Below are 26,381 nucleotides of genomic sequence, written 5' to 3'. Positions count from 1 at the left end.
TTTACATCCATACATCCATATTCACACTCACATCTATATGCATACATCCATACATACACATCCACATTTACATCCATGCATCCACATCCACATCCTCATTCACATCCATACATCCACATTCATGCATCCACATCTACATGCATACATCCATACATACCCATCCACATTCACATCCATATTCTCACCCTATCACAACCCATATACATCTTATCCCATCACACAGACACTTCTTACCTCATCCCATACACATCCTATCACTTCTTAACTCATCTTATCACATCCTAACTCATCTCATATGCATCTTATCACATCTTATCACTTCCCATATCTTTTATGCATACCTCTATGCATGAATTTCAATTATGCTAAAAGTAACTCTTTTATAATAAAATATTCATCTCTTCTGCATACCTCTATGCATGAAATTCAATTATGCTAAAAGTAACTCTTTTATAATAAAATATTCATCTCTTATGCATAACTCTATGCATGAAATTCAATTATGCTAAAAGTAACTCTTTTATAATAAAATATTCATCTCTTATGCATACCTCTATGCATGAAATTCAATTATGCTAAAAGTAACGCTTTTATAATAAAATATTCATCTCTTATGCATACCTCTATGCATGAAATTCAATTATGCTAAAAGTAACTCTTTTATAATAAAATATTCATCTCTTAAGCATACCTCTATGCATGAATTTCAATTATGCTAAAAGTAACTCTTTTATAATAAAATATTCTTCTCTTATGCATACCTCTATGCATGAAATTCAATTATACTAAAAGTGCCTCTTTTATAATAAAATATTCATCTCTTATGGATACCTCTATGCATGAAATTCAATTATGCTAAAAGTAACTCTTTGATAATAAAATAATCATCTTCTATGCATACCTCTATGCATGAAAATCAATTATGCATAATATTAAAATCAATTTCTCTAGGATTATAATGAATATCTTTCAATTAATCTAGGATAATAATTCCTAGAATATGGTAGGAAATCCTCTTTTCATGCTTTGAATGAAATTATTTTATACGTAATTTTTATAAAAATTTTGCCATAGCTCCGCTACTATGACTGATAAATCTCAATTTTTCTAAGGGATAAAGCTTATCATTAAGAAAATAATTAGAATGATCCCCAATTGGATCATTAATCCATAATGGATTGAATCATCAATATTCATGAAATACATAAACTAAAAGCATAGGGAAAGCCATTAATTTGGTCTTAAGCATAGATTAATCATGGATTAAGAAAAAACTTTATAAAAAGCTTCATTTGGATTGAGAAATGGTCATCAGTATGACCATTTCTTGAGTGTGAGAGAGATATTACATAAAAACCATTAGAATTAAGCATAAATAGAAATTTATGTAATTCTTTACTATCATTCATTAATTACTGCAATAGCATTCAAAAAAAACCATTTCAATTAAGCTTCTCAAGCTTGAAAGGGGTTGAGAAGAGAGAAACATTGAGAAAATATAGAAAAGATCAAAATTCACCACACTTACCTTACAAATTGCTTGATTCTTTGTTCACGGTAGAGGCCCCCAACCAATCAATTGGTTTAGTATGTTGATGGAGCCACCAATGGAGATTGAAGAAAGAGGGAAGCTCCAATTTCTTACAAATTGGAGAGAATTTTAGAGAATAGTAAATATTAGCATTATTTCAGTATAGTTCTAGAATAGTAAAATTCTCCTCCTTTTTTTCAAAGGATTCATGTTCTATTTATAGGAGAGGGAGGATCTAACCAAAGCTAACTGATTTCTAGAATTTTTTAATTTCAGTTTGGTTGAATTTGGACTAGATTTGGACCTAGTTTAGTTCCTTTTTGATTCGGTTTGATTCCTTTTTGATTTGGTTTGGTTCAAGAGAGAGGAGAGATAAAAATATCACATTATTTTTTAGTTTAAAACTAATTCAAGCATGTGAAATATACACCTCCTTTAATGGACTCCCCTTCCTTACATATGTGTCAAAATAGAATCATTATACCCAAAATATCTCATATTTTTAATATTGCTCATAGTTTTTTACTAATAAACCTTGTACATTTTCAACTCTTCATCTTATGTGAGCATTTACTCATTTTTGGATACCCAAAATATCTCATATTTTTAATATTGCTCATAGTTTTTTACTAATAAACCTTGTTCATTTTCAACTCTTCATCGTATGTGAGCATTTACTCATTTTTGGATACCCAAAATATCTCATATTTTTTATATTACTCATAGTTTCTTACTAATAAACCTTGTACATAGTCAACTCTTCATCTTATGTGAGCATTTACTCATTTTTGGGTATCTTCTTTTACAAAATTAGATTTATCTCCTCCCTACACATGGATTGATGCTATTGGCCCATAGGAACCTTAATTGGACCATAATCCAAAATTTTTTGAAAATCTAGACCCTTAGACTAAGGTTCTTTATACCTATTTCCAATTAATTCCAATTGCACATTGAAAAATTCTTTTTGAATTTCTATTTCAGGGGAACTTATTTTAATAAGATGAGATATCTTTCTATCCAAAAATATTAAAAATCTGAATATTCTCTCTCTAGAATATTTTCTCTCTCTAAGTTAAAACAGTTAGAAACAAGGTCTTTATATTTCTGAAAAGAGATTGATTACAAGGGAAGATACTAGACATCAAAAGGGGGTTGGGTGTGGAGGAATCTTACAATTCATGGCTTCCATAGCCTTCTTTACACCAGGTGTTCTCATAGCTGGTATCCCAAGATCCTCATCAAGGCTCATATCTGAGCCACTAGACTCTCCATCAACATGAGAATGCCCTACAGAAATATCAGGCATACTAAGGGGCTCAACCACTTCCTCTTTGCCTTTATGTGATGTACTAATCACATTTGCAGGACTGGTATTATGATGCAGCCTACCACTCCATGGTCTATCAATTGAACCACTAGATGAGGACTCTCCTGGTCCACTCAAAGACTATGATTGCTGACTTGCATTCTGTGCAACCACATTTCCACTCACATCAGTCCCAACAACTTCTTTTTCAATAGCATACCAGCTGCTCATCTCATCAAAAAAAACATCCCTACTTACCCTCAACTCACGTGTAGTAGGATTATAACACCTGTATCCCTTTTGCTCAAGGGAATATCTAATAAACACACATTTTTCAGCTTTTGAATCCAGCTTAGTTCTCAGCTCATCTGGCACATGCACATATGCAATGCATCCAAAGACTTTCAGATGAGATAAATCAGGTTTTCTGCCAACAAACCTCTCCTCTCGAGTTACATGATGTATGGCTGCAATTGGAGTCTTGTTCATGATGTAAACTACTGTAGAAATGGCCTCAGCCCAATAGCTATGCGGCATATTCTTCTCTCCCATCAATGCTCGCACAATCTCAGTAATGTGCCTGTTTTTCTACTTAGTAACTCCATTTTGCTGCTGTAGAGTGTATCTGCATGATGTAAACTATCTCTGAATACCATTCTTCTTCACAAATTCAGAGAACTGATTGGAGAAGTACTCTCCCCCTCCATCTGACCTTAGGCACTTTACATATTTCCGTATTTGCTTTTCAACCTTAACTCTGAAATTCTGAAAATGAGTAAACACCTCACCCTTCTCCTTCATGAAGTATACCCACACTTTCCTTGTGTGGTCATCAATAACTGTCACATATAATACCTGCAGCCGCCCATAGACATGGTCTTCGTAGGACCCCATACATCTGAATGCACAACATCTAGTGCATTTCTGCTCACATTTCTGTCACGTGAAAATACATGCTTTGTTTGCTTTCCAAATTGGCATGCTTCACATATTTTTTGCATACCTTCAATTTTAAACTTTGGCAGCCCTGTCACAATTCCTTTATTCTGCATAGACTTCATTCTCTGCACATTCACATGTCCAATTCTTTTATGCCAAATGTCTGTGTCTGCAATAATTCCTGAACCATTTGCAAACATCGTAGCACTCACTTTAGGCATGTTTACATTGGCATGTTTACATTTAAACATTCTGCCCAACGTGCACTTGTCTTTAAAGTCTTCAACATAACAACCATCAGAGGTTAAAATGAACCTACAAACCCTGCTCATTCATCTGGCCAACTAAAACTAGATTCTTTGTTATGTTTGGAACATGAAGTACATCTACAAGGTACTTCACTTTGCCATCCTGCATAGACAATGGCACATCTCCAACATGGGCAATTGGATGAGCAGTATTATCCCCTGTTTCCACAAAACCTGGTCTTTCAAGGTTTTTCATCTCCTTGAACCACTCCCCATGACTTGTCATGTGGTTCAAAGCACCTGAATCAATGTACCATACATCATCTTTATGTGCTGCTTCAACATTTTCAGACATGGCATTAACGATGCTGCATAACAAACAACCTTTCATTATCCTCATTGTTTCTGCTCGAGGATGCATAGTTGTTTTGCTGCAATTTTCCATTTTGCATGTCAGCCTGCTTCTTTTTTATAACAATCTGCTTGCACATGTCCAGGCTTACCACCACAATAAAAGCATCCACGTGTATCATTATACTGTCTTTGCCAATTTTTACGACCTCTGAATTGGCCTCTTCCACTTGCATGTTGTTGTTGTTGTGAATTATGGGACTGTTGTTGTTGCTGCTAATACTGGCCATAATTTTGATTACTTGTTCGGCCCCACTTCCTTGGCCGCGTCCACGGCCTCCTCTACCTCGTCCTCTTTTCCTGAACTTGTGTAGAAGGCCTGTTGCTCTGAACTGTTTTTGTTTTGTAAGACTATTTGTAAGATTCCTCCCAGCCTCTCAAGATGTCCAGCATCTTCGCCTGTAATCAAATCCCTCTTCAAAAATATAAAAGTTCTTGTTTCTACCAGTTTTGGCCTAGAGAGAGAAAATCTTCTAGAGAGTGGTAATTCAATTTTTAAATAATTTTTAGATAGAAAAATATCTCATCTTATTAAAATAAGTTCTCCTAAAACAGAAGTTCAAAAAGATTTTCAGAAGGTGCATTAGAAATTAAGTATAATCTGTTCACAACAAAGAGGCATTATCCTAGGGGTCCAGATTTTCAAAAAAAATTAAATTAAGGTTCCTATGGACCAATAAGATTCATCCAAATTTAGGGAGGAGATAAATAGAAGAATAAAAGAAAAATTCCCCAAAAATGAGTAAATACTCACATAAGATGAAGAGTTGACTAAGGACAAGGTTAATAGTTAAAAAAGAGAGATATTTAGATGAAATGATGTATTTTTTACACCTCAGTATGGGGGAATTTTCCTCATGAAGGAGGCACCTATTTCACATGAGTGGGAGAGTTTTAAACTCCCAAATAATGTGATATTTTTATCTCTCCTCTCTCCTGTTTCAACTCGATCCAAAAAGTGGACTAAACTGACCCAAAAATGGTCAAAAATTGACCAAATTGATATGGAAAATTCTGACTTGGTTAGAAGCTCACTTTTTCCTATAAATAGAAGCCTTCCCCTTTGTTGAAGCTTAATAGTATTTTTGCACTGTTACCCTACTTCTCCCAAGAGCCAGAAAACTGTGAATTTACTCATAATTCATTAGTTTTTTTGACCCTCCCTCTTCTAACGATTGGTGGCCACTCTTGTTTCAAACAAGAGTAGAACCCTCAAACCATCAAGCTAAAGGAAAGCTCTCAAATTCCTTCGTAAGTTGGAGATTCTTCTCTTTTCTATTCATTTTTTGGTTTTTTTATTTTTGTCTTCTCTAAATTGAATATGATGTTATGCCTCATTGAAAAAAGGCATTCCCCTCTCTTCTTTAGTAAATCCAACCATTCTTATCCTAGATAAATGATTAATGGATAAAATTAAGTTTTTCATAATGTTTCTCTTTGATAAAGTAGAAAATGTTTACATTAGAATGATTTAAATACTCTTGGTGAACTTCTAATTAATTTTAGAGAGTTAAAATTTGAAAAATGGCCAGCCATACAAAGCAGGTTATGGCAAAATTTTTCTAAAATTGTGAAAAATAAGTTTTACTTTTTTTATTCAAAAAGAGTAATTCCCATTGTATATGTATTCATAAAGTGTTATTTTTCATCCTAGGTATAGAAAAATGCATACTAAAAATATTTCATTAAAAAAATGTTACTCTCTTTAGAATTAAATTCTATGTATAGAAGAAAGCATATTGAAATTTTTATTTTGATTATAAAAGAGTGATTTTTATCATAAATGATTTTTATGTGCATAAAAGGTATTTTTTTTATATTAAAAGTGTGATTTTCATCATAACTGATTTTTATGCATGAACATATGTATAAAAGATATTTTTTTATATTAAAAGTGTGATTTTCATCATAAATGATTTTTATGCATAAACATATTTTTTTTAATATTAACAGTGTGATTTTTATCATAAATGATTTTTATGCATAAAAGATATTTTGTTTTATATTAAAAGTGTGATTTTCATCATAAATGATTTGTATGCATAAGCATGTGCATAAAAGATATTTTTTTATATTAAAAGTGTGATTTTCGTCATAAATGATTTGTATGCATAAAAGATATTTTTTTATATTAAAAGTGTGATTTTCATCATAAATGATTTTTATGCATAAACATATGCATAAAAGATAGGTTTTTATATTAAAAGTGTCATTTTCATCATAAATGAATTTTATGCATAAACATATGTATAAAAGATATTTTTTATATTAAAAGTGTGATTTTCATCATAAATGATTTGTATGCATAAACATATGCATAAAAGATATTGTTTTTATATTAAAAGTGTGATTTTTATCATAAATGATTTTTATGCATAAACATATGCATAAAAGATAAATTTTTTATATTAAAAGTGTGATTTTCATCATAAATGATTTTTATGCATAGACATATGCATAAAAGATATTTTTTTATATTAAAAGTGTGATTTTCATCATAAATGATTAACATGTGTATAAAAGATAATTTTTATATATTAAAAGTGTGATTTTCATCATAAATGATTTTTTATGCATAAAAGATATTTTTTTAATATTAAAAGTGTGATTTTCATCCTAAATTATTTTTATGCATTAAGATATTTTTTTAATATTAAAAGTGTGACTTTCATCATAAATAATTTTTATGCATAAACATATGCATAAAAGATATTTTGTTTTATATTAAAAGTGTGATTTTCATCATAAATGATTTGTATGCATAAAAGATATTTTTATATTAAAAGTGTGTTTTTCATCATAAATGATTCGTATGCATAAACATATGCATAAAAGATATATTTTTTATATTTAAAGTGTGATTTTTATCATAAATGATTTTTATGCATAAACATATGCATAAAAGATATTTTTTTATATTAAAAGTGTGATTTTCATCATAAATGATTTTTATGCATAAACATATGCATAAAAGATATTTTTTTTATATTAAAAGTGTGATTTTCATCCTAAATGATTTTTATGCATAAACATATGCATAAAAGATATTTGTTAATATTAAAAGTGTGATTTTTATCATAAATGATTTTTTATGCATAAAAGATATTTTTTAAATATTAAAAGTGTGATTTTCATCATAAATGATTTTTATGCATAAATGGATGCATAAAAGATATTTTTTTATTAAAAGAGTGATTTTCATCATAAATGATTTGTATGTATAAACATATGCATAAAAGAAATTCTTTCATGTTAAAAGAGTGATTTTCACCATAAATGATTTGTATGATGATAAAAGTGTGACCTTCATCAGAATTGGATTTTATGCATAATTACATGCATATAGAATCTTTATAATTAAATAAGGGTTCTCTTTAATCCTCTGTTAATGTTCGTAAAAATTGAAAAAATGAATAAGTAGATAATATGTGAGGAAATTCTACCGTTTTATATTCACTACGATGGGAATGAGAAAATTCAAATAAACTATCGAAGTCAGAGATGGAGATAAATGATTATTTTATTCCTCCTAGGAATTCATGTTTAGTTTAGAAATCTGTAAGCAAATATTCAATGAACGAAATTTAGAAAAAGAGAAATTGAAATATTACCTTTCAAGAAAGATAGTTAAGGAAGAACCTTTCCAGACCCAAAACTCTAATTCAGACTATTGACTAAGACCTAATTCCTTCGTCAGTTTCAATCAATGACGATGTGCCTAGTTTAGGAAAAATGCACTCAAAACACCCACCGAATCCGAAACTAAGTTAAGACTTTTGATTTTGATCTGAGGATCAAGTTAACAGAATTTGAGAAGTTCTGTCTGGAATTCAAACCTGGATCTAGAAGTATTGGGATACGGATTTAAGATTTATTCATTTTGTCTGGAATTCAAACCTGGATCTAGAAGTATTGGGATATGGATTTAAGATTTATTCATGGTATTCAAACAAAATCAAATTTAAACTGAAAACTTGCATAGAAACCCTGTCTTCTTCAAGGACTATCTTAGGCCAGAATGTTGGAGGGAGCATTTGGCATATGTGTTTAACTAAGGGAAGTTCGGTTGCAACAGCTGGCAGGGAGTGTTCGAGGGACAACTCACACGGCAGACCTGCCCAGGTCTTGACCAACCTGTGTATGGTGAAAAATGGTGTGCTTCCAGTACGATGGGCAAGGGCTGATGAAGCGGTCCCTGAGTGAAGTACCAGGACACCTAAGGAGGATCCTGGAGGGTTCTGACAACGCGATGCACGGGCTCGCAGTGCTTAGGACACCCATACGTATGTTGAGGAAGATATATATATGTATGTTGACGAAATGATTATTGTAATCTATTACTGGATCTCGTTGCTGACCAGCTGGTCCCAATGGAGAGTCCAGATTGGTACTGTTTTTGTGAAACAAGGGGTTAAATGGAAATTTTGAATTCTGAAATCTATGATCATATTTGCTTTGTCAATGTATTATTTTTATATTAAAGTTTTAAAGATGAGTGTGTGCGTATTTGTTTTCTAAAGCTAAAGTTAAGAAAGGCATTTCAATTATGGGTGGGTGAGTACTTGTTTGGATCTACTGATTCCAGTGGTGGCAGGGTGGTGGCTAACCCATGGGTCGGATAGGCTGGAGTCAGTGGAGTTTTAATAATCAAACTGAAAAATCTTAGGATTACGCTAGGATTCGAGTAGCTAGTTAATTCCCTAATAAATTTCGCAATTGAGTGGATCAACAGCTGTGCCTGATCTTGATTACGAAAAAAGCGTTGAAATTACTCTGATGATCAAATTATATCAGCGATAGTTTCCTTCTATCTGGTTTATTCAGGTGAAGGATAGTTTAGAATTGATCTCATTAGAAAAAAATATTCGTTAAGAAAATTCAAAAAGGTGGAATCGTCCCCGCTTTCCGGGCACGGAAAATTTTCTCGATTTTGGTTTTTGGAGTGACCACCAACCTAGTCTCATGCCCAGACATTCGTGGGCGAGGCCCCGAGTGAGAAACCCTGACCCGCGCATGAGGGGGCTGCTTCCGCTGTCGGGAGTCGGTGCACGGAGGGGGCAGAGGGATCTCACACTGTTGGTCTTCACCTAAGCTCTTCTCTTCTATAATCAACATAGACACCAAATCTATGAAATTGGGAATGTTTTTCTGAGTCTGAATAGAGGACTTGAACGCCTTGTATTCTGGCCCAAGGTGTAGACAGACTTCCACCTTATCATCATCATCTATTGAAACACCAATAGATGCAAGGGGTTCCACAATACCTTTGATATTCAATGCATAGTCATTCACAAACATACTCTTTTTCTCCACTATATGAAGTCCATTCTTCAACTATATTTTTCGTGCCTTGGTATTCGTTTCATAGAGTTTTACCAAGGTGTCCCATGCCTCCTTGGGAGACTTGGCATCCTGTATGTGCCCAATCATGGTGTCCTATATATTGATAGAGAGCCAATACATAACTTTTCTAGCTCCTTGGTTCCAATCCTTGAAGTCTTTCACATCTGCAGCCAGCAGTCGGATTGATCTTCGGTATCTCTGGTGCCTCTTCATGGTGCCTCTTCATGCTCACCTTCTATATAGTCCAGTAACTCTTTCCCATCAGGAAATTTTCAACCTGAACCTCCAAGCATGGAAGTTGTTCTTATCAAGCTTCTCAGCAACAATCTGGTTTATGCCATCATTTGACATCTTACCAGACACACAAATTTACCAGAAACAGCACTCTGGTTTGTCCTGCACAAACTGTCGTATTTTCTGCAACGGTATTGTACTACACTCAAATGTAACAACCAGTCATTTCAATGTGCATACATACACTCAATGGCAACTGTTGACCTCCTTTGCAGTACACACAATGTCTACACAACCAATCTGTCTTCCTGCAGTTCTTAAAATAGAGTTCTGCATAGAATCGATGACTTACCCCCTGCAGTGCTCGAAATCGCCTCCTTTCTGAAAAACGGAGGTCCTAACGCGCCTGAAACACGTTTTCAGCCCAAAACATTTTGTCCGATAGGATAGTATAGTTGCCCTATAGCTTTACTCCCACGAAGAAAGCTCCTCAATCAGAGATCGTTTTCCGATGCCTCCTGTAGAGCTCCCGACGACAAGGGTGTAGTCGCCAACATAATAGGGAGGAAGAGTAGATGAAGCTCTTACCCTCGTACCGCTTCCTGTGCTTCTCTTGCTTGCAGCTCAGCCCTTAGCATGAACCAGGCTCTGATACCATGAAAAGATGCAGGAGAGAAGACAGCTTGAGCTCTTGCAAAAAGCACACACACACTCACAAAACCCTAAAAGAGAACACACAAGGTGAGAGGCACCTATTTCACATGTGTGGATGAGTTTTAAACTCAAAAATAATAGGATATTTATATCTCTCCTCTCTTCTAAATCAAACCAAATCAAAAAGGGAGCCAAACTGGTCCAAAACTTGTCCAAATTTAGCCAAACTGAAACTGGAAAATTCTAGAACTTAGTTGGACTCAGTTAGTGGCCTCCCTTGACCCTCATTCCTTTGTATTCTCAGCTGTGAACTAAACTATGCCGGTATTATGCTAATTTAAGCTTATTTTCTATTACCCTCTAAAAACCCTCTACAAATTGAAGAGATTGGAGCTTCTCTCTCTCTTCAATCTTCCTTGGAGACTCCAACAACATACCAAACCAATTGATTGGTTGGGGGCCTCTACTTTGATCAAAGAATCAAGTAATTTAGGAGGTAAAGTGTGGATTATTGTCTTCTTTTTCTTAAATCTCCAAATGTTTCTCTTCTCAACCCCTCTCAAGCTTGAGAAGCATTAATTTGAATGGCTTTTGAATACTATTAAAGTTCTTTAATGTATTGTAATGAAGAAACACATAAATTTCCATTTATGCTTAATTTATAATAGTTTTAAAGCATTTCTCTCTCCCCCCCAAAGAACGGTCATTCCTATGACCTATTCTCAATTTGAATGAAGCTTCTCATGAAGCATTTCTCTAATCTAAAAGTAATTTCTATGCTTGTCTAATTGGAGGCCGAAATAATGGCTTTTTAATACTTTTATGCTATTTAATTTATGGTAAAATTAAGAATCAATCCATAATTGAATAATGATCCAATTAGTGGTTATTCTAATCACATGAATAATACTAAACTTTATGCTTTCAAATTATTTGAGAATTATCAGTAATAGCAGCGAAGCTATGGTAAAATTTTTGAAAAATAAACACATAAATCATTTTCATTTATATTATGAAAAGAGGACTTCCTACCATATTCTAGGATTAATCATCCTAGATTAATTGAATGATTCTCATTATAATCATGGAAAATTGATTTTTATGTTTATGCATAAATAGTTAATTACGAAAAAGAGGAATTTCTAGTAATCCATTTTTATGTTAAAAGAGTAATCCCCTGACAATGGAAATCCATGTACTCCAATGAAGTAAGAGAAAAATTGTGATGCTAAAATAATGCATATTTTATTTAAAAATTAAAGAAGGATTTTAATTAAATTTATCTTTTTGCATAGATAAATTTTAAATGATGAAAGATGAATTCCCACTATATTAGAATCCAAATATTTAAATGAGAAAAGTGTAATTCCTAGTGTAAAGGAATTAATGAAGATTTTTATTTGAATTTTAAGAGAAAATTTAGTTAAATTTATCTTTTTGCATAGATAAATTTCAAATGATGAAAGAGGAATTCCCACTATATTGGAATTCAAATATTTAAATGAGGAAAGTGTAATTCCTAGTGTAAAGGAATTAATGGAGATTTTTATTTAAATTTTAAAAGAAAATAAATGATGAAAGAGGAATTCCCACCATATTGGAATTCAAATGTTTAAATGAGAAAAGTGGAATTTTTAGCTTAATGGAATTAATGGATATTTTTATGTAATTTTTAAGAAGAATTTTAAGTAGATTTAATTTATGGTAAAAGAGGAATTCCCACGATAATTGGATTGCACCCATTGAAATGAGAAAAAGAAGGATTTCAAGTTTATTCAAAAAAATAGGTATTGATATTTTAGTTAAAAGAAGAATTTTTATGATATTTAAGAAAAGATGGGATTAGAATTAAATCTTACTGTCAAAAGATGAATTTCCACCATAATTCTACCTAATGAATTAAGCTCGAGAAATTATGTGGCATAAAGAATATCTTGGATATTTCAATTTGTTAAGATCACTAAATGGATATTTACCCAAAACTAGATGTTTATCTGAAGGGAATCCTTGTAGAACTAAAACGAATGAATTTGGTTAGACTATGTGAGGGACGGACAGTAAACCTAATTGTCCTCTTCGATCTGAATCAGACAAAAACTTCATGTGACCAATTCTAGTTACTAAATCCAAGAATAGACTATCGAACTAATCTAGTTTTTCCTTGACCAAACTCACCAAGAATCTAGTTGGACAAATGGACAAAATGATGGGTAGATTACCCTCATGAGAGATCCAGGATCCTCATTATGAAACTGGGAATTATGGAAAAAGGGTTTTTGAAACCGATCTCAAACTGGAATTTTACTTGCATTGGAACCTCTGTTTTTTCATTCAAAGGACTATTTTACGCCAGAATGCTGGAGGAAGCATTTGGCCTATGTTTTTCTAAGAGGAAGTTCGTTGAACAGCTCGCAAGGAGTCATCAAGGGACGTTGCTCATGCAACAAAGCTTGTCAAGGTCTTTGACCAGCCTCGGTACGATTAAAATAGTGCGCTTCCAGTACAATGGGCAAGGACCGACAAAGCGATCCCTGAGTGAAGTGCTAGGACACCTAAGGAGGATCCTAGAGGGTTCTGACCAGGCGATGCACGGGCTCGCGGTTGCTAGGACACCCATGCGTACTTCAAGGAAGATTTCGATTGGACAAAAAGAAAAGATTTTTGGGAACCAAATTTTGATATTGGATCTCGTTGATTGGCCAGCTGGTCTTCAACAGAGAGTTCAGAGGATACATTTTTGTAATACAATGGACTCAGAATTTTGGATAATAATGATCGGAAATATTATGATTTCTACTAAAGGATTGTTTTTAAAGCCAGTCCAATCTCTTATAAATGGCAAGTTCATATTGGGTGTGTACGTGGTATGCCTACCTTGATTTTTGCATGAATCGGCTAGGGGACCTAGGAACTCTTTTCCTTGGTACCCGGGCAAAAAACCCAACCAAATCTTTATAAAGGAATCCCACCAATTCAGTGGTCAGGATGGGGTTAGGCTGGATCGGAGGATTCCTAAGAAACAACTAGATACGATTAGTTACGTTATTTAGATTTAAATCCTAAGAAGACCTTGTTCTGTGGGAGGGGATCATCGGCTGTGCCTCGTAAATGAGAAAAAAAGTGGTGATTCCATGGACCAAGTGCAAGTCTCTTCTTGATCTGACCATGTGACTTCAAGTTTGGTCAGATCAGTTTATCTAGTTGAGACTTGACTCGTTAGAGTAATTTTCAAGTTAGAAGATTTTTCCCAATTGGCAGAATCGCCCGTGCCTTCCGGGCGAGGGGAGTCTTCTGGGCCCGGTCTCGAAGGGGCCGCCCGGGCTAGCCTCTCGTCTTGGACATCCGCGGGCGAGGCCTCGAGTGTGTGGACCCCACCCCGCGTGGGCTTCCGCCGGCCGAGAGGAGCCCCGGAGCGGGCGGGGGACCTTAAAGCTCATATCAGAGCTTTGTTGAAAGCTGATAAGGATAAACAAATTCTTATCAGAAATTGATAACAAAAACTCAGAAAATGCATTTTTCATAATCTATTTTCATTCCATAAGCTTCTTTAATGAAGAATTTTTAATCAAAGAAATTATTTTTATAGATGGAAGTTCCGTACTTATCTGGTATTCCCGACCTCATCCAGTCACAAGACATGACTGCGTTCACCTTTGAGAGCATCTCATCACTTCCACTGCAAACTCGAACAAGCCGAGTCAGACTCGCATGCCATTTCGAGGATTTATATTTTCCTGACTTAGTGGAGAGACAACAGCATAAGTGGTTTGCAGGGCAGTACATCCACTCCTCTTGCGACCGTCGGTGTGCAACGCTGAGGAAAAACCTCTCATTGGCCATGATTTTGATAAAGTTGAAAGTGGTATATGGTGTCATTCTATATCATTCAACGCCTTGGAATTTCAGACTCTCATGCCAAATCTATAGACTCCTTAGTCGCTTTATTCCTCAGAAGAAGATAATAGCTCCCTTGGCAGTAAGTGAACGTTTGTATCAGGGCATGGCTATGGCCCAGTACTGCCATCTTATGTGTCTCCCGAGGAGGTTTTGATTTCTGGAACCGAGCTGCTCTATGTACATATTGAAACTTTTATATAAATAAAGAAATGTTTTCTGGAGAAAAACTCCCTGCTAAGTGATTGTTTATGGAGGACGAACTGATAAAAAAAATTCTATTATCGGACATATGTCATAGATCTCCAATAAGATCATTTGTCTTGTTTAAGAAATTGTTTTCTGAACCTCTTAAGTCTTAGGATCTCGTGGACGATATCAAAAATAGAAATTTAATAATATATCATTTTTGGCAGAATCATGAGACGAAAAAACTGTGGCCGTCAGCCAGACCCTCTCTCTGAAGATGATGAGCTTGACCCTTCATCAAAGGAGAAGGGGAGAACCTGGGCGAGGCTGTGGAGAAATGGGTGGAAGCCATGGAAGAATATTTTGATGTCACCGGCTACAATGAGCGAAGCAAAATAGCTCTTGCCAGGCTGAAGATAGTGGAAACAGCCACGGTGGCATGGAGCAACCATTGTGACACCAACCGTCTGGACAAAAATACTCAGTTCTGGAATGACCTTAAAACCTATTTAAGGAAGAGATTTTGCCCCCCTGGATTTTTGGAAACCAAAATAAACAAATTCTTAGAGCTAAAGCAAGGGAGCAAAACCATCAAGGAATATTACCAAGCCTTCGCTCTTCTACTTAAATATTCACCGCCTCTAAATGAAGAGCAACTCATGGGCAGATTCATTCGGGTAATGAACGAACCCTTGGACACACTGGTCAAAAATGCCAAGCCAGTGTCCATGGCTGAAGCTGTCCCAATGGCAAAGGACTTTGCCAAAGCCTTCATCGTAAAAGTCCCGCCGCCAAAGCCACCTCCCTCATCCTTCAGAGACTAGGAAGTTCTTCCAACTTTCCGCCTCCAAAGAGACACCAAGGTCCTAACCAAAATGTGGAGACGGGAAGCTTCAGAAATGAAGGAAGACCTTTCCCCCCCCCCCCGAAGTACATTCTCAGGAACTCCGACTCTCTCTAGAATGCAAAGGGAAGAACTTTGAAGCAAGAACAAATGCTTCGGATGTCACAGATTTGGGCACTAGCTTAAGGATTGCCCATCTCCTTCGGTGGGCCAAGGAAGCCAGGGTCCCAGAGTTCAGAGACCGACTCCTTCATTTCAATCCAACTAGGGTCCCCCGTGCCAGAACCAAGGTAACCCAAGAAGTGTTCCATCTTAGCCCCTGCAGCCTCCATGCAAAGCAGTTTCCAAACTCCCTCCCAGAATTGGAATAACCAAAGAGAGAGAGATTCACCTCAGACTACAGCAGCCAGAGCAGTCACCATAGCTGAGGAAGTGGAGGAAGAGAAAGGAGAGATCTATGCATCATCAGGGGAATAACCGTCAATTCTCAGTCCTCCAGACTCCAGTAGAGTACGAGCAGAGTACTAAGGTAAGAAATTCAAGCTTTTGATTGATTAAGGCACTAATCATTCTTTTTTTTTCCCAAATGCCTGCGTAAATTAGTCCTAAATCAAAATTCAGGGAAACCTCTGCAAGTAGAATTAGCCAGTGGGAAGATTCTTTTCACTCACCTTGAGACTGACCTTATTCAGTTTAGCCTAGATGGGAACGTAACAGAGTGCCAGTTCAGAGTCCTACCCCTGGGAATATATGATGGAATCCTTGGAATGGATTGGCTCAAAAGAATCAGGCTGACATTCATTGTCACAAAGGAACCAACTCTTTCCTTGACCTTCACGGGAATAAAGTTCAAGGAATTGGAATTTCCATATCCCTAGTGCTACATTTAGTCAAGGCTTCCAAATTATTAAAAGGGCTCAGAAAGAAGCAAGCTATGTATGTCGTTAAAATGAATCCAATAGACATAAAATGCAAGGCTAAAGAACTAGAGTGGTTAAGTGAGCATGCAGATGTACTTCCTGAAGAGCTGATTGAGATGCCTCCATCTCGTGAAGTAGATCATGAGATCGAATTAACCCCCACCGGAGCTCAGCCAGTAGCCCAGCATGCATACAAAATGCCAGTCCTTGAAGCCATAGAACTTAAGGAACATTTAAGACAACTATTAGAGTAGGGATTCATCAAAATGGCCTTTGGGCCAATCTCTGCATGTGCATGGCAAGAGTGACCCTTGGAAGAGAATCTAGCTTGGCCCTAGGTTAGAGCTACCTAGTGCCAAGGTACCATGAACAATTATACATCATCTTTTCTAGTAGATTGGGTCATAGGGCTAAGCTCCCACCATCAACAAAACAACACCATCTTTGCTAGTATATCGGCCCTAGGGACAAGCTGCAAGCAAAGATGATGTAGATCTCTTCACGGTAACTTTGCCCTGGGTGAAGGAGATAACACAGGCGGAAGAACAAATAGTAAAACATATGAGAGAGTGCAAAGGAGATTGAGAGAGTTGGACAAAATCACCTTTTATAACATCAGTAAAGCTTTACAATGGCAATAGCCAACAAACTAAGTGTTGAACTATGTGCAAGGGAAATGGATGAATGAGTGAATAATGGGGAACTCCTTATATAATGAAGTAGGACTGCCTCTAAGGTTGGCTGATTAGCCCTGGACAAATAAATAGGATAAAATCCAATAAAATCCCAAATAAATAATAAAGCCCCAAAACATTGAGATGCACAATTCTAACCTCCCCTCTACATCTCATAGTGTGCAAGAGTCGGAAGAAGATAAGTTGATGAAGATGCAACCATGGACCCTCTGACTCCGCGAATACTGGAATCACCTTGGAAAGATCATCCACCAACTTGTTTTCTCGAAACAAGATGCCACCACGAACAAGGAACTTTGCTTGGCCCACGAATCCCTATGAACTCCAAAAATAGATGAGTTGTTGGACACACCACGCCCATAATCCCCAACAGTGGACGGAACCCATCACGTCCCAAAAGCCTCAAACAATGAACTTGGAACAGATCCAGTTCATAATATCTGATGTACCAAAGAAAACCAAGTCCTGCCATATGTCTAATGCTTGGAACTTTGAATCATGGTCCCCATGCACCAGTAAGTGGAGCAATAATCAGCCCCCTCTCCCACCCAGAAGCCTCTTCTGGCTCAAAGCACTTGGGGGGAAACTGCATGTGTACTAGAGAAGCACACCATCTAGGGTCTCCTGAGCTGGAAGCGCCCTGGGAGCCCTAGAAGTGGTACTAGGATCTATATCACTATCTTGTGTCATGTCTTTGCCTTTTCTCTCAGATGAAGCCTTTCCCTTGGTCTTGTCCTTATTCTTGGACAAATAATCTTTGGACAAATTGCCTCTCTTTCCTAAGAGAAACAGCGACTCCGACCTTTCTTCTAAACTAAGAAAGTGCTTGGTCAGAACTGTTGACTAACACCTTCAATTTACCCTGTGAGATGAGAAGACAGACTCCTCCTCCAAAAGTAGGGAGCTAAGATCATCAAAATCCAACTAAGTGGATGTGACCTGCTGGTACTACAAAGATCGAGAAATCACATCATAGTTTGGAGGAAGCTTGGTGAGGATAAGAGTAGCCATCTGAGAGAAGAGGAAAGCAGCACCCATAGTTAGTAACTGGTCTAGATAACCTTGGCCTTCATGACAAAAGACTGCATGGAATTATTTTCAGGAAATAACAAGCCATTGAACTTCCCCTGCAAGGTGACTACTATGGTGGATCAAATGCAAGAAACAACATCATTAACAAAGTGATTAGACAATCATTAAGATGAGATTAGTGAGCAATTAATAGCTTAATGTAGGCATGGATACTCAAAAACCAGCAAATTCTCATTAGGCCAATGCCTCAATTTATAGAGTTTACTTCCACAAGATGCCAAGCATCTAATCCCACTCATCTCTCCTTGATTCACTCCACCTCTTTTGCTTGATTCTCTCCACCTCTTCACTTTTCCCAGAATATCTCCACACATCCTAAATCTTCTCATGCTACCCTTTATTATCTCCCAGTAGATAACTCTCACCTTTTCACTGCTTCTCACTCATTTACAGATTCTCTTTTACAGCCTCTTGCTAAGGGCTTGTTCCCGCACACACCCATTCACTTGTATATTTCAACACCTCGCCTCAAGTGAATCATCCTAGCATACCTGGACCCTATACCAAGTTTCCCTCTTACTTGGTAGCCTGCAACCAGTGCCTCAAGTCCCTAAACTCATAGTCCTTGTTGACAGTCTCTCTCTCTATGTGTCCAAGGCTTACTACTACAAGTGCCCGTGACCTTGGCTAAAGTGCTCACACATACATCTACCACATGGCCTACATCATCGGTGGCTCAGAGGTGGTTTTACTCTGTTGGGGCAGGTTAGATTGGGTTCTGGGGTTTCTCTCTCTTTCTCTCTCAGAAAAGATGATCTGACTCCACTTCCTTAGGAGTCTCCATGAAGTTTTTCGATGTCGTTCCTTCTTCTCTGGGTTTGTTGTAGTAGTCTCTTACCATGTGTCTTGGCTTCCCACAATTGTGGCAAGTGAAGGTCCTTCCTCCTCTGCCTCTTCCTCGTCCTCGTCCTTGTCCTCATGAGAATCCTCCTTGGGTGAAGAATGTTTTTCCTTTCCAGCTGTTGAGTCTAGCCATTTCTTCTCTTTGACCTTGGTCTCTTACTCTAGTAGAGTTCCTTCTATCTCATGCAGCTTCAATTCAGGTACATTCTTTAAGCTTCAATTCAGGTACATTCTTTAAGGTTGCTACAATGTTTTCATATTCACCTTTGTCCACACTCTTCAGAAGCACTGCTAGTGCCTCATCATCCTCTACCTTCTTATCAATGGCTGCCAATTGTTGCTTAATGCTTTTGTATTTGTTTAAGTGTGTGATTAAAGGTTCACTTTCCTTCATATCAAGTTGGTAGAATTGCATTAACGGATTTATCTTTGAATTTTTTGCTTGAGTGCCCATGAATCAAGGAGAGATCAGTGGGATTAGATGCTTCGCATCTTGTGGATGTAAACTCTATAAATTGAGGCATTGGCCTAATGAGAATTTTTTAGTTTTTGAGTATCCATGCCTACATTAAGCTATTATCACTAATCTCGTCTTAATCATCATCAATCACTTTGTTAATGATATTGATTCTTGCATTTGATCCACCATAGCTCATCACATTGCTTCAAATTTAACATGGTATCAGAGCCAAGCTTAGTATTCATCTAGTTTTTAAGCTTAATTATCCTGCTAATAATTCTACTAATCATAATTATGAGATAATCCAATTTTTAGCTCCTTTTCAACTAGCCTCTGTACCCCCAGCTGGTGGAGGGGCTTGATCTCCCTCCAAGCTTAACAATAGGCTTCAACATTCTAGGCCTCTGTACCCCCAGCTGGTGGAGGGGCTTGATATCCCTCCAGGCTTAACAATAGGCTTCAACATTCTAGGCCCACCTAGCCAAGCTGCTCATGCATCAGCTAATCACGTCAAATTGCCAAACCGTCGGGAGAAGCTACTAAAAATCACGATTTTTCAAGCACCAATTTTTTGAAGAAATCTGCAGATCTTCTCTTTCACAAAAGCAATTTTTCTAATTCCTCTTGGCCCCATGGGGTTTTCAAGGGTGCTCTACATGATGTCAGATTTGTGAAATTCCACAAGGATAAATGGCACCAAGCTCTACATCAAATCTGCAAGTGACTTTGGTAAAACAGAGATTAAGCATTCAATATTTGGTCAAATCTTTTGTTTCTTGGCTTGATCCTCTACTAGACTAATTGCTATTGATGCCTTTGAAAGGAGTTAAGCTCATTTAAACTCTAAGGCCCCAGATCTCACCTCCCCACACACTCTATTTTCTGCACACAAAATAGGGGATTATTTCACTAATCAAATATTCAACACTAATCACTATATTTTGGTGCAATTGACCATTGGGTATCTGATATAGCTATAACTTCAGATTGCAACTCGGAGATGGTTTGATACTCCAACCAATTCAAAGATAAATCTGCTGCAATTCTACAAACTTGATATGAAGGAAAGTGGACTTTTAATCACACACTTAAACAAATACAAGAGCATTAAGCAACAACTGGCAGCCATTGGTAAGGAGGTAGCAGATGATGAGGCACTAGCAGTGCTTTTGAAGAGTGGGGACAAAGGTGAATATGAAAACATTGTAGTAACCTTAAAGAATATACCTGAATTGAAGCTGCATGAGATAGAAGGAGCTCCACTAGAGCAAGAGACCAAGGTCAAAGAGAAGAAATGGCTGGACTCAATAGCTGGAGAGGAAAAATCATTCTTTACCCGAGGAGGATTCTCACGAGGATGAGGACGAGGATGAGGAAGAGGTAGAGGAGGAGGAAGGACCTTCACTTTTTGCTACAATTGTGGGAAGCTAAGACACATGGCATGAGACTACTACAGCAAACCCAAAGAAGAAGGAACGACATCGGCAAACTTCATGGAGACTCCTAAGGAAGTGGAGTCAGATCATCTTTTGTGAGAGCAAAAGAGAGAGAAACCCCACAACCGAATGTAACCTGCCCCAACATAGTAAAACCACCTCTAAGCCACCGATGATGTAGGCCATGTAGTAGATGTATGTGTGAGCACTTTAGTCAAGGTCACAAGAACTTGTAGTAAGCCTTGGACACATAGAGAGAGAGTTGTGTCAAGGACTATGAGTTTAGGGACTTGAGGCACTGGTCACAGGCTACCAAGTAAGAGGGAAACTTGGTATAGGGTCCAAGTGTGCTAGGATTATTCACTTGAGGGGAGGTGTTGAAATATACAAGTGAATGGGTGTGTGCGAGAACAAGCCCTTAGCAAGAGGCTATAAAAGAGAATCTGTAAATGAGTGAGAAGTAGTGAAAAGGTGAGAGGTACCTACTGGGAGAGAATAAAGGGTAGCATGAGAAGATTTAGGATGTGTGGAGATATTCTGGGAAAAGTGAAGAGGTGGAGAGAATTAAGCAAAAGAGGTGGAGTGAATCAAGGAGAGATAAGTGGGATTAGATGCTTGGCATCTTGTGGATGTAAACTCTATAAATTGAGGCATTAGCCTAATGATAATTTTCTAGTTTTTGAGTATCCATGCCTACATTAAGCTATCAATTAATTTCTCACTAATCTCATCTTAAGCATCATCTAATCACTTTGTTAATGATGTTGATTCTTGCATTTGATCCACCATAGCTCATCACATTACTGCAAATTTAACATTTTTTTAACTCTACAGATTCTCTTTTATAGCCTCTTGCTAAGGGCTTGTTCTCGCACACACCCATTCACTTGTATATTTCAACAGAACCTTCTACCGGAAGGGCAAGGACTCGTGGGGAGGAAGAAGACAATGTAGAGGCACTTGTCTGGCAGCAACATGAGCAAGAAATGCACCACCAATAGATGTTGTAGAAGAAAATGCAGCCAAAACACTCTAAAACCTGCCTCTGAAGAGCAAAACACAGCCTTTAGGGCTGGCCGACAACAACCAAAGAGGGCTAGAACAGAAACGCAGCAAGATACTAAAATGCAGCTACTATATGGGACTGATCTGATGGAAGTAAAACACATAGCAAAGTGGATAGATTAGTAGAGTTTGGAGCAGCCTGGATCTAAGTGTATGATACAATGAAGGAGATAGCACAGGCAAAAGCATAAACAATGAAACATATGAGAGAGTGCAAAGGAGATTGAGAGAGTTGGACAAGATCACCTTTTATAACAGCAGTAAAGATTTGGCAATGGGAATAGCCAACAACTGAGTGTTGAACTATGTGCAAGGGAAATGGATGAATGAGTGAATAATGGGAAACTCCTTATATAGTGAAGTAGGGACCTAGCCAACTGCCTTTAGGGCTAGCCGAATGGCCTTAGATAAATAAATAGGAGAAAATCCAATAAAATCCCAGATAAATAGAAAAGCCCCAAACACTGAGATGCACAATTCTAACACAAGCCAAATTCTCTTGTGTGTGGTAGCTAGATTATCTTGTGAACCCGAGGCCATTTCCTCCAGATTTCATGGTAGAATGGCCCTTGGACCCATGTCTACTTGTCCATGGCAAGAGTGACCCTTTGCAAGAGAATCTAGTTTGGCCATAGGGCCAAGCTACCCCATGAACAAATCTACATTATCTTTACAAGTAGATTGGTCATAGGGCCAAGCTCTACCATCAACAAATCAACACCATCTTTGTTGGTATATTGGCCCTAGGCCAGCAAAGATGATGTAGATTTGTTCATGGTAGCTTGGCCTTAAGGCCATGCTAGATTCTCTTATGTGTGGTAGTCAGATTCTTTTGTGTTCCCTAGGGCCATGCTATCAAGATTGTATGGTAGAATGGCCCTTGGGCCAATCTTTGCATTTCCATGGAAAGAGTGACCCTTGCAAGAGAATCTAGCTTGGCCCTAGGTAAGAGATACGATGAACAAATCTACATCATCTTTGTTGGTAGATTGGTCATAGGGCCAAAGCTACCATCAACAAATCCACACCATATTTGTTGGTAGATTGGTCATATGTCCAAGGTACCATGAACAAATGTACATTATCTTGTGTGTGGCAGCTGGATTCTATTGGGTGCCCTAGGGCCATTCTCTCAAGGTTGTAAGGTAGAATGGCCCTTGAGCCCATCTTTGCATCTGCATGGCAAGAGTGACCCTTGCAAGAGAATCTATCTTGGCCCTAGGGACAAGCTACCTAGGCCAAAGCTACCATGAACAATCTACATCTTCTTTTCTGGTAGATTGGCCCTAGGGCCAATCTACCATCAACAAAGCAAAAGCATCTTTGCTAGTAGATTGGCCCTAGGGCCAAGCTAGATTGTCTTTGCTGGATAAGGCCAAGCTAGATTCTCTTGTGTGAGGTAGTTAGATTCTCTTATGCTTCCTAGGGCCATTTTGTCAAGATTGCATTGTAGAATGGCACTCAAGCCAATCTGTACATATGCATGGCAAGAGTGACCCTTGTAAGAGAATCTAGCTTGGCCCTATGGCTAAGCTACCATGAACAAATCTACATAATCTTTGTTGGTATATTGGTCATAGGGCCAAGCTACCATCAACAAAGCAACACCATCTTTGCTCTTATAGATCGGTATAGCGAAAGCTACCATCAACAAAGTAACACCATCTTTGCTGGTAGATTGGCCCTAGGAAACCTCTGCCCTATTAAAGATGATGTAGATTTGTCCATGGTGCAGCTTGGCCCTAGGGCCATGTTGGATTCTCTTGTGTGTGGTGGTAGCTAGATTCTCTTCGGTTCCCTAGGGCCATTATCTCTTCGGTTCCCTAGGGCCATTATCGCAAGATTACATGGTAGAATGGCTCCTACGTCCATCTGTGCATGTAAATGACCCTTGGAAGAGAAGCTAGATTGGCCCTAGGGCTGAGCTACCTAGGAAAAATCTACCATGAACAAATCTACATCCGCTACACTAGTAAATTGGCCCTAGGGCCAAGCTAGATTCTCTTGTGTATGATAGATAGATTCTCTTGGATCCCCTATAGGACCATTCTTTGAAGATTGCAAAGGTAGAATGGCGCTTGGGCCCATCTCTGCATATGCATGGAAAGCATGGCCCTTGTGAGAGAATCTATCTTGGCCCTAGGGGTGAGCTACCATCAACAAAGCAACACCACCTTTGATGGTTTATTGGCTCTAGGGCCAAGGTGCCAGCAAAGATGATGTAATTTGTTCATGGTAGCTTTGCCCTAGGGCCAAGCTAGGTTCTATTATCTGTTGGTAGCTAGATTCTTTTGTGAACCCTAGGGACATTCTCTCAATATTGCATGGTAGAATCCGCCTTGGGCCAATCTCTGCATGTGCATGCAAGAGTGACCCTTGGGCCAATCTCTGCATGTGCATGCAAGAGTGACCCTTGCAAGAGAATCTAGAAAATTGATCATATGTCTAGGAAGCTTTTTATATGCTTTTTCTACTCATGTAACTAATTTCTTAATCCTTTACTTCATTGATGATCAGAATTTCTCCCAAAGTTGCTAACTTTTGGCAGTTTTATAGTCTTGTAGTAAAATGCTCATAACTTTTCGCTCGGTTGCCCGTTTTTTAAAGTTTTTATATAGGCGCAAAGCTCTCTTCAAGCTCTATGTACCTATGTAATCCTCTTTTGCACAATCTATATGGATTTAAAACTGCATTTCTTTGTGTATCTCTATTTTTATAGACTTTTGGCCATTCTTTCTTCTTAATAATGATTAATTCCTCCTAATCTCTTATCAAAAGGCAAATCCCATGTGTCTTATCCTCTTGTAAGTGATTGCTATATTCTTTTACTTCAAGATGTTCCGTCCAAATTGCCCAATTTGAATGGATGAACCTTACCAACATTCCCCGTATGTTTTCGTTCACATAATCCTGAGTCGGAAGATTTTCTTCCAACAACAAAGAATTTTCCTCTTGTTTGGAGCTACAAGACTAGCAGAAATTCTTGCTTCTCCTGAGCCTTTCATCTTTCCTTCCATGAATTATGATCTCACCTTTGATGTGTATATCTTTATCTTAACCTAGGGAGAGAAAGGGAGGTGAGGAGGCTGTGAGGTTTCATACAAGTGTGTTTTGATTCTAAGAAGTGACCGAAGTCAAAACCCCAACTTTGTGTCACACTACCATCAACAAAGAAACACCATCTTTGATGGTATATTGGCCCTAGGGCCACAAGCTAGCGGGAAAAATGATGTAGATTTGTTCATGGTAGCAGCTAGATTCTCTTGTTTGTGGTAGCTAGATTCTCTTATGAACCCTAGGGACATTCTGTCAAGATTGCTTGGTAGAATCCCCCTTGGGCCAATCTCTGCATGTGCATGGCAAGAGTGACCCTTGCAAGAGAATCTAGCTTGGCCCTAGGGCCAAGCTACCATGAACAAATCTACATCATCTTTGCTAGTAGATTCAGCATAGGGCCAAGCTACCATGAACAAATCTACATCATCTTTACTTGTAGATTCGTCATAGGGCCAAGCTACCATCAACAAAGAAATCCATCTAGAGTGACCCTTGTAAGAGAATCTAGCTACCATGGCATTTCTAACATAACCATGGTTTCTTGATGCATAGTGAGCTTTAGGCTAGCTTACCATACATAATATTCTTTTAGAATGGCCCTGTGGCTATTCTTTCTTTCACATTGTACATGGTAGAATGTCTACATTGTGTTTGCAAGAATATCCCTACCATGCATTATCTTGGTAATTTATGCATGCACGAGTAGAGTATAGCCCTAAGAAAATTCTCACATTCACCTATTGGCACAAGAGGTATAGAATGGCCATAGGGCCATTCTACCAAATGGGCATGCGGGGGGTAAAGAATGGCCCTAGGGCCATTCTTCTAAATAGGCATATTTGTGAGGTCCCTATCCCCACCGCGCAATGAATTCAGGGGTTCTAACAGCGGAAGTAGCACTTCTTGTGTGGGGCGTGGTCTCACACTCGGGGCCTCGCCCACCACCACGGATATCCAAACAAGAGACTAATCCATCGGTTCTTCCAAAATCGAGCCCGAAAAAACTTCTCTTGCCCAAAAAGCAGGTCGATTCCTCTAGGATAACTTTTCTCTAACGTAGTCAAAAGCCTTAACTAACTGAACTGATCTCACCGAACCCGTAAGTCCCAAGTCAGATCAAGGAAAAGATTATACTTGGATCATAGAGACCAACGCTTTTTTCCTCATTGAGAGGCAGAGCCGTTGATTCTTTTCCATAGAACAATTTTTGTCCGAAA

Source organism: Cibotium barometz, chromosome 55, assembly GCF_041138505.1.
Source record: "Cibotium barometz isolate CiBa-2024 chromosome 55, ASM4113850v1, whole genome shotgun sequence".
NCBI classification, from domain to species: domain Eukaryota; kingdom Viridiplantae; phylum Streptophyta; class Polypodiopsida; order Cyatheales; family Cibotiaceae; genus Cibotium; species Cibotium barometz.
This window is presented reverse-complemented; position numbering follows the sequence as displayed.